This window comes from Jaculus jaculus, chromosome X (genome assembly GCF_020740685.1).
Source record: "Jaculus jaculus isolate mJacJac1 chromosome X, mJacJac1.mat.Y.cur, whole genome shotgun sequence".
NCBI lineage: Eukaryota > Metazoa > Chordata > Mammalia > Rodentia > Dipodidae > Jaculus > Jaculus jaculus.
In genome coordinates, this window is record NC_059125.1 from 139,974,007 (window position 1) to 139,988,079 (window position 14,073).

The window sequence follows — 14,073 nt, forward strand, 5'->3', positions numbered from 1 at the left end:
CAAGTCCTGAATGAACAAAAATTTGAACACATTATTAAGTCTGACAAAGAGGAAACTGCAATTTAGATTAATCTCTAAGTGCTTTATAATTTAACTTTAGCCTCATGTATTTTTGTTTCCCAATTACAATAATGAAATAGATTTTCTGCTTTTAGACTGACCTTACTCTTAGTAAACATAATCCCTCTATGATAAGACAACTAAACTAACATTGTTTGAATTTTTGTTATTTTTTTTTACTAATTTTCTTCTGTGTAATTAAAAGAAACTTAGATCTTCTTGATGACTCCAAGTTTAACAGAGAATTTCCTGATGATGTTAGCACTAAATATTGACTACTTGATTAATGGTTGATTGATTTGTTTATTCAGAAATTATATTAATTATCAACCTATTGCCAAACAGTGGTTAAGGAGGGAAAACTTAATGAAAAGAATACCTCATCATTTATTTCTCTGTGTTCTTTTGTGAGGTACTTGATCCCCCAAGAAGGAGAGCTTAGAAATTTCCTTCATGATTATTGTGGAAACATTTATTGAGGAAATGTACACAAATGTCTACTCACCTCAGATAAGGCACCAGTCACAGAAACAAAGAAATAATTCTACATAAGTATAGCTTGCTGAATCAATAAGTTTACTTATAAGAGCATGGACAATATATAGGCAGCTATGCAGCTGAATAAAACATCTTTGTCTTGCCCAAGCAACTGTTCACTGTCTATATTAGCATTAGGAAGGTGTGGGGTACTGTCATCTCCTCCCACTAACTGGAATTACTATTATCTGTTTATAAATTCAGGTAAGCATGTGGACTCATGAGACCCTTTCCCCTAGTAAACATTTACTGTCTATAAATCCTTGGGGAAGACCATGGCCTCATGAGCTTCCTTGCCACAATAACTGTTAGCTATTTATAAATCTTTGAGGATGGGAATGGCCTCATAAGGCCCTATCTCCTAGTAACTGCTAACTGTCTTTTGACACTTAGGGAGGGGCATGGCCTCATGTGCTGCTTTGCCCTAGAAACTATTAACTTCCTATAAATCTTTGGGGAGAGAAAGGGCTCATGAGCCCCTCTCCCTCCAGGATAAAATTTTAATGGGCCCCATCTTGTGTAGGTCTTACTGTGGTAATCACATATATTAACAGTTCAAGAGGGCAATTGGCATGCCCTATACAGAGAAGTGATGTTTGTAATGAACAAAATGAGCAATTGTAAAGGTATTGTCATTTGGCCCAATCAAAGTATCCATTAAAAAAAAAATAGTAAAGAAATCACACTGAGCAGAGTTGGGTTAATTTTAATGAACATATTTAGGCCACATTTAACCACCTAGATAATATAACAAATCTGTTGCATTTATTTGATTTTGGGAGTCAGATCCTGTAGCAGACAGCTTCAGGTTCACTGAGATGAACTTTCAGACCAGACACAGTTATAGACGAAGGGATATTTATTGAAGCTTGAAGATACATGAGAAGTTCCATAATGGCAGAAGAAACTGGCCTGCTTTCGCAGGACCAAGCAGAGACATAAAAGTACAAGCCTAAAGGTCAAAAGCCACAACACACTTCAGGAACTCCAGCTAGACACACTTTGCATATCTTTAGATTGAAACCTGAAACCCACCATGACACCTTAAGATCTACCCAGTGACACTGCCTCCAGCCAGGTGGCTGAAGATGTAAACTACAAACAAATAAACAACTGAATATACTGGGGGCCATCTATTCTATTCAAACCACCACAGTGCCTTATATTATAATGCATGGAAGAATAATAATTTTTCTTGTGAATATTCTGGTATACTGATAGCACAGGCACATTGTATTTCATGAGAAAGTTGACTTATCATGTGTTTCAACAATGAAATTGTAAATTTCCCCCACTTAATTAAAAATAAGTTCAATGTTCTCACAGAAATGTGCATTAGAATGTGCTTTCAGAAACAAAATTCATTATGATCTAAGAGGGTGAACATGGCAAGGTTATTTTAAGGCTCTCTGTAGATCAAGCTGTTTTAACACTGTTCAGCAATTATTTCTGGAAACAAAACAAAATAAAACATCAATAAAGAATGAACACACTCTATCACAACTCGCCCTTGCTAATTCCACTGTATTTAATTCTACCCTGCTGAAATACATTGGCATCTTACCTTGATTAAAATATGATATGGAAAGAATTGGCTTAAAATAGAAATTTTCATTCACAGACTCTAAATTCCATGTATATGTGGTAATGGGAACTAATTATGGTGCCTTGCCCATGCTAGGCAATCACTCCATATGGCCATTGAGCTCAGAATATATTTTAAAAATGTTTTTTATTATATATTTATTTATTTATTTGAGAGAGAAAGAGGCAGATAGAGACAAAGAGAGTAGAATGGGGGCACCAAGACCTCTAGCCATTGCAACTGAACTCTAGATGCTTGAGATACCATGTACATCTGGATTATATGGGTCCTGGGGAATCTAACCTGGGTGCTGAGGCTTCCCATGCAAGTACCTTAGCCAGTAAGCCATCTCTCTAGACCCAGAATATATATTTAAATGGTTTCAATGTATTATTAGAAGAGAAAAGAAGACCGAGAGGATAAAGAGGAAGAGAAAGATGGCAGTGAGAAGAAAAAAGGAGGAAGAGGAGGAATGATATAGAGGAATGAAGATGAAAAGGGCAAGAATAAGACCACGGTAGGAAGGGTAGGGTGAGTAAACATGTACTCACTAAACCTATTTAAATCCATGCATGGAAAAACTTACCAGCTTTAGCAGTAATATAATTAGAAGCAGAGCAGCACCCGGTCAAGATAATTCCATTTAGAGAAAATCTATTTGGAGTACTTTTGTGGACTATGTACTATTGATGTTTGAGCCATAATTGGTATACTACACAAAAATTTTAGCTAGAGTCTGCAAATTTTCTGGACACTGTTGGCCATACTTTTCTGCTATTGACTTCAGTTTAAACTAACATAGAAATTATAGTTAGAAATATGTATTTTCTCATGAATTCTATATCTTGTCTTCAATCCTTCAAAGAAATTTTGAACTGAGGAAGGGTAGAAATTCATTCTCTTAGTTACTTGCATAAATTTACATAACATAATTTCAGCAGTCTGCATTTTAGATTTTCTATCCTTATGCCATTGTCCACAAAGCTGTTGAAAATAATAGACAAATGTAAAAATCTATGGGTCTCATCATCACCATCAATGTTATTATTGAATAAATGTGGTTTAAATCTATAAGGCTCTTCCCATATATAAACAATTAAAATGTCTCTGTATGAGTGACTAGATGAAGTCAAAAAGGAAATTGTCAGAATAGATATGATTTTTATGCCATGTAAGAGTTCATTAATATATAAATGTCCTTTAGAAAACAATCTGAAATAAAAATGTACCAATAAGAAAATGGGTAACAATTTGTCTGACAAATTTAAAAGTATAGTATGTAGCAATTAGCTTAGGAAAGATATTCTAATTTTATAGGTATAATGGAATGAATTAGAGGAAATTTTTGTGACATAATATTTATTATTTAATTTGACACTAATAAAATAAAAAATAATTCACCAAATACATGCTAAGCAACTATTATGGGTAAAATATTATAGTGGTAGCCCATACTGGTGTTAGTTAGGACTTTCTTCCTACATCTGGACTTACCCTTGCGTAGGTATGTGGTTTATGAACTGCTCATTAATGTTTCAACAACTCGCTGTTCTACAAAAAGCAAAGAATCATACACAGGTGAGCTAGTGTCAACCCTAAACAGATGTTTTGTTTAAAGGTCCTAAATTCAAATTCACAATCTACTTGTAGAATATTTGGAATTTCTCCAAGGAAATTAATCATGTATGTGACCTGAAATATGCATTCTCTAACATAGTGGTTTCTCTTGGTTCCAAAATCTATCAATGTTGTATGCACTGTGACCCAGTGATCCTAGAGTTTTTAGAACTGAAAGGGCATGTCTACATTTTTGGTTGCACTTAAGCCCTTCATTTTGTTAGAATCTGATATTTTAAAAAATGAACAATGCAAGAGCTTTATTAAAGGAATCTTCTCTTGGTTTTAAGAACTTAAGTTATGCCTAATTCCTGCATTTAGTTTGTAGAAGTTAAGATTACAATCTATAGTGTAGGTTTAGAAGAAATTAAGGTAGTCTGAATAACTCCTCGCATATGTTTAGAATATGAGAGTTCTTGAAGAGCTGTAGAAAATGTAGCTCCAATCAACAACTCAAAGGCAATACCTATGTGTCTTGGAGCATTCTGTACCTGCTATAGCAGAAATAACAATATGCAAAGTCAAATAAGATAGCATGTTTCTTATGTAAAATTTACCAAAGTAAACAATGAATGAGATGGTATTGCAAAACATTTTAAGTATTGACTACAAATCACATCTCCAAGCAGCCTCCTTTTGAATCTGTTGACAAGCCATTGTAAACTTTCTGAGCCTGGTTCCTTATTGGTAAAGTGGAACTAGTAATATGTTCTATTTCTTAGAGTTATTAGACATATCTCCTAATGTAGTACATATGCATCACTTAGAAAACTGTCTTTTTATGGCAGAAAAGGTTTTTGGTAAATGTTATCATACACTATTAATGCTAAATCACATAAAGGTTCAGGGTAGTGGCATGGTGGTAGGGAAGATGTGAGGATTCTGAGTGAAACTAGCACATGGCAGTACTATAAGCATGGATCAGCAAGAGAATGAGAAAGAAGCACTTCAAAGGAGGCACAGCCAGAGGAGTAGTGCATGTGGATCTGTTCCTGTGAGGAGTCCTGTAAATTAAAATGGGAGGCGAGAAGGGACCAGAAATAATGTTAGATAATGTTAGCAGAGTAAAGTGGAACTTAAAAGAGATTTTCCTCATAGCAACAATCTCAATGACCTTCATGCTGGCTTATTCACAGAAGTAGTATCATGACATTTCTTCTGACAATTAAAATCCTCACACTGGCTTGTCACCAAGTCACACCTTGGAAAAAGGGTAGCACATAAGACATGGGTCATCTCCTCTATAGAGACTTGGTGCCAGGCAAAGCTTTCCCTGAAAGAGCCTAGGAACTATGTTTTGCTTTGTTAACATTTCTGTTAAGTTAATTTAAAATGTTAAAAGTGTAGCTTTGGAAGCTATATATGAGTTCTGAGGCTTTTATAGCCAATTCCTATGCTGCATTTCTATATAAAGTTGCAAGGTATAAAACGTATTTTATTCCACTATAGAATAATTTAAGCTTGATTATAAAAGCACATATGGCTATCTTTAAATTCAGTAAATGGATTCCTAGTTTATAGAGTGCTGGGTTTCACAGATTTAAAAAAAAGTCACACATCTGGATGGATGATATATAGTTGTGACAAAATTACTTTTCTTTTCAGTCCCTGGAGCGAGACACATTTCTTTATATACAAAGCCACCACACATTGATTTCCAAGCACATCTTGACATGTTCTTTTTAATATCTTGTTTTATTTTTTCCTTAGTTATTTAAAGCTGCTGATTTTACGTAACTCAAAGAAAAATCTTGGGAGTGGAAAATTTCATGATAACATACTATTAAACTAGCTGGTAGCAGTTTCCATTTGCAATGTGGGCAGCCATATTCATTGAATCACAACTGTTCTCTTGATTTTTTGCAAATGCTTTACTAGTATACATTATCTTTATAAACTAATGGGCTTCATTATATATATTAACTGTGCCATGCCGGTTGTAATCCCCATTCCCCCATTACCCAATGAAGGATTTTCTTTCTCACAATAAAATTAGTAATATAGTTTTGCTGATAATTGGTTAAAATGAAGAAAATCTACTAAGTGAAGTAGCATCTGTGACTTGAGTCCTTCAAGTTGCCTATACAGAATGAGAAGGATAAAAATGAGTCAATTAGAATCATTGATATTTTGGCAGCTGGAAATATTTGAGCAGAAGAACATTTTTGGAAGCAAACTGCAGAAAAATTTGAGATTTTAGATAAAAATATTGTACAGACATTGCAAAGACCAATAGTGGGAATTGGGGTCACAGTAGAAAGAACTAATTTTTATAAGAAGCAGTATGTTCTAGTCCCAGTGCTGACTGTGACACATGCCTTTCGGTGTTCATTCTTAGCAATAGTTATATATGGCTGCTTTTGTCTTTACCTCCAGCATGCAGATGAGGAAAGTAAGGACTTCACATGGAGGCCTTGTGGTAATGGCTACAGTACTTGTCTGTTTGACACCAAAGATAATTTTCTCAATTATTAGAATATATTGGTCATATTTCTTTCCTTTCAAGTGATTAGGTCTTTTGCTATGGGTAGACTTTTCAATAAATAAATTGATCAGAAGAGTATAATGGATGATGGTAGAATGACAATTGCTACCATTGTGATTTGTTATATTCCATTATACCCTTCTCTTTGTTATTTTTTGAGTTACTGTGATTTTCCTCTTCTGCCTACCACAAGCAATTTTTTTTTAAGTCTTTTGCGAGATAGAGTTTCAGTCTAGGCCAAGCTGACATGTACTTCACTCTGAGTCTCAGGGTAGCCTCGAATACACAGCTATCCTCCTACCTCTGCCTTGCAAGTGCTGGGATTAAAGGCATGCACCACCATGCCTGGCCCACAAAGGATTTTTAACAGCTTTTTTGAGATATTACTAACATAGCATTAAGCTCACCCATTTGAATTTACAATTTTGGCTTTCCCTATTCTCATAGGTACAGACAATCATCACCACAGTCAATTTTAGGATATTTTTGTTACCTCAAAAGAAATCTTGCATGCTTTTGCTTTTCTCCCCTAAGGCCACTACTCCTGTCCCCAACACTAAAAAAAACTACTAAACTATTGCAGTAGTTTTTCCTATATGTATATTTATCCCTGTTCTGAGCATTTGAGATGAATTGGATTGTAAAATGTGTGGTGACTGCCCTCTTCCTCTGTGTGTTTTCATAGATCATCTATTTAAGAACATGCATCAGTTCTTCATTCTTTTTGATGGCTAGGCAATATTGTACCATGGATATAATTGTAATTTCTTTGTTCATCAATTCATGGATATTTGAATTATCTATCTTTTGAATATTTGGAATATTCCTGCTATGAATATTCATGTGTAAGTTTTTTGTGGACTTTTAAATTTTATTTCGGGTATGCAAATAGGATTGGACATGATGGCTTATGTTATAGCCCTGTAATGAACTCCTGGAGGAAATATACACATATTTTTAAGCAGCTCTACAGTTTTCTATTCTCATGGCCAGTTTTTGAAAGCTATTACATCTATATACCTTACTAATGTTTATGACCACATGACTATGATTCTACACATCTTAGTGAAGTGGGCACTGGTATCTCTGTGACTTTGATCTACATTCTAATAATGGCTAATAATATGAATCTTTTCATGTGTCTCTTGGACATTTGTGTATCTGTTTTGCATGTTGAAATGTATTAGAATCAACTCGTACAAAAAATATATATAACCATAAACTGTTCAAGGTTAGAAAGTCTAGTCAAGTCCTTTTCTCTGGCTAGGAGTATGGTGTCAACAAAGTGCTGTGGGTCACCAGCCAAGGAGGGGTAGGAAGGAAGAGTCAGAAGCAGCAATGATCCTTCACCAGACTAGGTGGCCTTGAAACCTCCATCCCCACTGTAGGAGTAGACAAAAGAGTGGAAAGATCTTGGGAAAGCAAATGGAAGAAGCCAGCTCCAGCAGGGAGCTGGGCCTACATGCCAAACTGAGGCTGAGCAATCAGTGATGAGACGAAAAGTGACCAACAGAGGAAAAAATACCCACCACTCAACAGATCCCAAGTATTCTCCATCTTTGCTCAGACACCAAATGTTCATTATCCCAATGCTCCCAACTTGGTGAGAGATCAGAGCTGGGCTTAAGAGGCTGAAAACCCGCAGGTTTAGTAAACATAGCCCAGCATCACATCCCTCCATGGCCTGAGCTGTCATTGCCAAGGCAGGGGAGGAGGCTTTAAGCCGGGGGTGGGAGGGACACAAAGCCTGTGGCTACCTGTCTAGATATTCCTGCACTATTGTGGGTACTGATACATGGGACTGGAGATGAAAGGCACCCCTCCTTGCTCTGAGAGGAGCCTTTTTTCACTGTCATCCCTGGGGCCTGGGTAAAGCTGCCTCCAACTTAGTGCCAGTCTGACAAAATGACATGGAAAAAAAAAATCCTGAGGTGGAGACAAGCCCATACACAGAGAACTCCAGAAGGGAAGCTAGGCAGTGTCAGTCCCTGTTAGGATCGCGTCCATGGAGCAATGAGTCTAAATGTAAGAACTGTGATAAGGTATTTTAGTTATAGTTGTATATCTTTTAAAATTATTTTATTTATTTATTTGAAAGAGAGAAAGATGCAGATAGAAGGAGAGAGAATGAGTGCACCGGGGCCTCTAGCCACTGCAAATGAACTCCAGATGCATGTGTCACCTTGTGTATCCAGTTTTACATGTGTACTACTGGGGAATGGAACATGGGTCCTTTGGCTTTTCCAGCAGTGCCTTAACCACAAAGCCATCTCTTCAGCCCACATTTGTGCATCTTACATGGAAAAAATAGTCTCATCCTTTGCCCATTTTTATTTGAATTACTTCTGTTTATGTTATTGAGGTATAAGTATGCTTTTATGTTGTGGATATAAATTTGTTAGTAGGTACACAGTTTGCAAACATTTTACCCCATTCTTTGGGTTGTCACAGACACCCTTCAACATTATTAGTTCATTAGGTATTTACAACAATCTTATGAGGAATTCCACACCCTTCGGCTTAGAATGGGTAAATATTGAGTACATTTTCAAATGTTAATGAGGAAGGGGGAGTCCAGAATTTGAGCTGAGCTCCTATTTCTACTAGGAATTCCACTCCAGCTTTCTAGCTCCTGCCTTCATGCTCACATACACTGTTAGCAGTTGGTGAACAAAATGGATTCTCAGGATTGCTGTTACATGTCTATGCTTCACTCACAGGCATTCTAGTACATAAACACTGAGAGCAAAATCACTTTGTCAATATTTATAAAAGTCATTCTTTGGGGTAGTGCTTATTCCCAGGAGGTAGGTGTAACCACAAAGCCCCCCACGAATGCTGAATTGATAAATGTGGGGAATCATTCTTTTAAAAGACATTGACAAAGAGAAACCTTTTAATGTGTGCCAGATGCAGTCATGATTTTGATTAAGTGTTTGCTGCTAATCATACTTAGGTGGGAACATCTGCCCACTGATGATATCCCTGGAGTTTTAGCAGATGAATTTATTTAGGAAACACAACTCCAAGTGCTTTCTGAAGAGAGAAGTTAGGGGGAAAACTTACTTACATTTCTCATTCCTTCCTTTTTTTCCCATGTACCACTTAGAAAGTCTAAGTAAATGCTTTCTTAGAACATGATATTGCTTATCTGCAGCAACTACTCAGCTTTCTCTTTGCACAGTAGGTGTTGGTGCCTGAATCTGGGCTATGTATGTAAAAGGCATATTGGGCTGTCTAACAGTATGCAGTTCCATATGACTGTAATAGCAACCCACCACTATTTGTTTTCTTTTCTGCCAAATTTTTAAGTCTATCCCTCTCACTCACTCTTTCTGTTTCTTTACCTCTATCTCTCATACATATGCTGACTCAAATAATCTATATGAAACTTCCAGTCTACTAATTTTCACAATTTCACTATCATCTGCCCTCTTTATAATTCATGCCCTTGTTATTAACAATTTAGAGTTCTTTTCCATAATTACTAACAATCACTTATGTAACTTTAATCGGCCTGTTCAGTCTCCTGTTCTAGTAATTTTGGGGCAAAATTCCTTTCTACCTACATTTGCCCTGAAAAAAGCAATGAATGTTGTTCTAGAAATTTGTGAAACTATTCAAATCCATGTTAGTAATATGTCTATTCTTATGATAAAATATATATTCCCAATAGAAAGATGAATTATTTATTTGGGTTATGCTTTCAGAAGTTCAGCTCATGGTCACTTGGACTACTTTGGGTCTGTAGTTTGGAAGGACACCATGTCATGGAGCATGTGGAAGGGAAGAACTACTTACCTTCTGGTGTTTGTGAGGCAGAAAGAAAGTAAATATAGCAGGGATCTAATATATGCTTCAAAGGCATGCCCCTTCCTTTGGCTTACTTTCTTGATCTAGGCTCAACTTCCTAAAACATTCTTTACTTAACAACAACATCATTTGCTTGGAACTAAGCTTTGAACACAAGGATGTGGGGGCATGTAAGATCCAAAATACAACAAGTCCATTGCCTAATATTTAATTGGGATATCTATGATTGTTGTTAAGTTGTATGAATGTTTAATGTATTCTCTATAACAGATATTTACTAAATACATTGATTCTCAACTATTTCTATCACTTTTCTGTATTTTTAATTTTTTTTTTCATTTTTGTGGTAGAAATATTTTGTAGTTGACTCTGATGAATAATATTTTTTCATTCTTTGATGTTTGTGCTTTGTGGAATATCTAAAAAAAATTGTGTAGCCAAGTTGTATTAGTGTTCTCCGTAAGTATGATGAAATATCAAACCCATTCAACACACACACATACACACACACATACACACACACACACACACACACACACACACACACACAATTTGTCAGGTTTTCCCTAGGCACTGAGGATCAAGTGATGAGCAGGTATATATTGCAGAGATTACCAGCTTGTCTCCAACACTTAAGTTCTCCTTTTATTGTGGGTCAAATCATTTCTTCTTTGCTGCAATGTGAGTTTTTGCCAATGAAATGTATGTGGGAGATTCATTTCTCTTTGGATTCTAGCCAATAGGGATTCCCATAAACCTCTTCCATGGTTTTTGTCTGCTTCTGCAATTGAATGAATATTGCATCAGTAGTTCAACCACAGGCTGCAAAATGTATTGTTTTCCATGTACCTCAGGTTATGCTAAAGATGAAATAGGGATATGACAATGATTTGAATTTATTTGCTGCGAAATCTAGCTATTGCCAATAGAGTAGACTTTAGAGATAGAACTTTGAAGCGGTAATTGGAATATGAGTGTTTTTATTGGTGAATGTGATTAAGAGAGACAACACTCTGCTACCTTTCCCTCTTTCTTCGTCTATTATGAGCACACAGCTTTCCTCATCAGCAGAGGATGTAACAGCAAATTACCAAACCTGGCAACACTGGTCTGTGGTCTTTTCAGCCTCTCCAATTATATGCAAATAAATTTCTTCTCTTTATAAATTAGGAAGTGTCAAATATTTTGCTAGTACAACATAAACATAAACAAATAAATCCCTTTATTTTATGCCAAGTTAGACAATCTATAAATGCTATTTTCTGTGATGTTTAAATTATAGCATCTTGTATTCCAGTAACCATTTCTGCTGAGAAAACTTGACCTAATTCAACAGATCCTCCTCCAGATGTAGTACCAAAAATTGCTGATAACAACAATCTTTGTCTTTCTTAAAATTTTCTTTGTAATATAAGCAAGAAAACTCTGAACTATCTTAAAGAATGTTGTCTGGTAGATGACTGGCTACTAACTTGTCTGAAAACTGTTCATCGTAGTTATGAAAGTCCTAAATTGGCCTGTGGACATGGCTCAGTAGGTAACAACACCTACTGTACAAACATGAGGGCCCAACAGGGCCCAATTATCTCTGAGTTTCATTTCTTGGTGCCCATGTAAACACGTGGGCACAGCTATGTATGCCTGTAGTCCTAGTTCTGTGGGAAGTGAAGACTTGGGTATTGCAGGGGCTCACTGGTCTGCCAATTGAAAGAAAACTCCAGCAGCCTTGGGTACTTTGGCCTGTCTTTCTCAAGAAAATATGCAGATAAACAACAGTGAAAGACTCCTGACTATTGCCTACGATATGTATACACATCTTGACACTTGCCAACATCACACATAAACGACACCACACATACTGAAAACACCCACATGCATAAAAAGACAAAATAAAAAATTGCATAAAAATTACAATCGGATAATAATCCGAACAATAGCTACTTACAATTTTCAAGTCCCATTGACCCCTTTTTACCGATATTTAATTAAATAGTACAGGTCATTCATGTTTTAAATAGCCAATAGAAAGTTCAGTCAAATGAGTTGTTTTCTCATTATTTTAGTTATTTTCTGTGGCCAAATTCCTGACATAGAGCAACTTAATGAAGAACAGGTTCATTTCAGTTTACAGTTTGAGGTTACAGTCCATCATAGTGCGTAAGGCATAGGGGCAGAAGCTTAGCCAGCTGGTCACATCCAGAAGCAGGGAATGTTCAATGCTCCACTATCTTCCTTCATTTTATTCAGCTTAGAACCCCAGCCCATAGAATGGTGCCATCGCAGTTAAGGTGGGTCTTCCTGTCTCAATTTATCACATCTATGTAATCCCTCAGAGGCATGCATATCAGTTAATCTACTGTGGATATTCCTTCTCAAGTATTCCCAAAGGCTTGTTTACTGGGTGATTGTAGGTCCTTTCAACTTGACAATCAATATAAACCATTCCTTGGGACATCCTATATTTGTGGGGAAATCATACAGTTTTTATTACAAGCCAGATAGATATCTTCCACTGTCCATTGCAACAAGTTGTCTTTCTCTTTCTCATTCTCTCTCTCTTTGCTTCCTAAATGACATTGCTACCTCATAATGAATATGTAGTTTACGGTGCAGCTGCTGACTAGGTTGTACTGTGAACTGTGTAACATTTGGGCTGTATTGTTAGAATTATATCAAACATTTTATGTGTCTCTGGATGAAGCAGCCCATTAATATGAGTTGGTTAGAGGGTAAACCTCCCTAAAGTACATCTACTGTATCCTATAAATACCTTTCAAAGTTGCCTGGGAGAGCCACTGTTAGAGAGATATGCAAAAACTCACAGTTCTATTGTGAATTAAATATGGATACAGAAGCTTAGACTAATTTCAGATACACATCCAAATAGTAAATTATCAAATTGAATGAGATAGTGATCAGGAATGGCTTGGGAAAGTCTGGTCTACTATATAGTCTACCACACTTGCACAGTAGGTGAGATTACTCTTATGACAACCATAGTCTTTGATAGTCTGCCCCATTTAAACTTCCTCACCCCTTATGCATTTGATAGCAGAGGTGGTTTAGTGTTATTTAAGTCAAACAATTTGCTAAAAATGTTTCTTGCCTGTAAATCAAGGCTAAAGACTGTAGGTGCTTATTGTTATGAGGGTATATGTATAGAGGTCAGCTCCCTGAATGTTATCCTATCCAGTGCTGCTAAACTGTGGAGGACATTAGAGAGAAATCATGCAATTCTAGTTTAGATTCCACCATTAGCCTAACTTTACATTATAGATCAATTTGAGTTGTTTTGATTTCCTTCATTTAATGTCAGTATGTCATATGTTTCTAGGAATTTATTAATTCCTAGATTCTTTAGCTTTATGAACATCTGGATCTCACTGGTATCTATTTCTTATTTCATCTCTAATTTTTTTACTTCGACATTCTTTTTTATTGTGGTTATTTTATGAAAGAATGTGTCAATTTTGTTTTTCTTCTAAAATAACCAATTCTTGTTTTTTTCAATTTTCTTTATATTGCTCCTTCAGTCTTCATCACAATACTTTTTGCCATTATGCTTAGTATTTCTCCTCATCTAATCATTTAGGACCTGGCTTGTTATTGGTTGCCTAATATCTTGAGGTTGATTTATAATTTTTTAAGTTGTGATCTGTCTGCAAAATTTTTACTTTCTTGCATGTATATGTCTGTTATATGTGCATGCATGTGCCCTTGAGCACTCCGTGTCACATGAAGATTAATTTCCTCTCTACTTTATTTCATACTGGAAGAAAAATTCATCCAAGTGCTTGCATTTATTTTTCATGATATCCACTAATACTAGATCACTGTTCCCCTGTGAAACTGGGATTACAAATGCACATGACCACACCGAGGTGTTTATGTAGTTTCTATAGGCCTCCTCAGACTCTGATGCTTGCACAGGAAGTGCTCTTAACAACTGAACCATCTTTTTAGCTCTGAGGTTTAA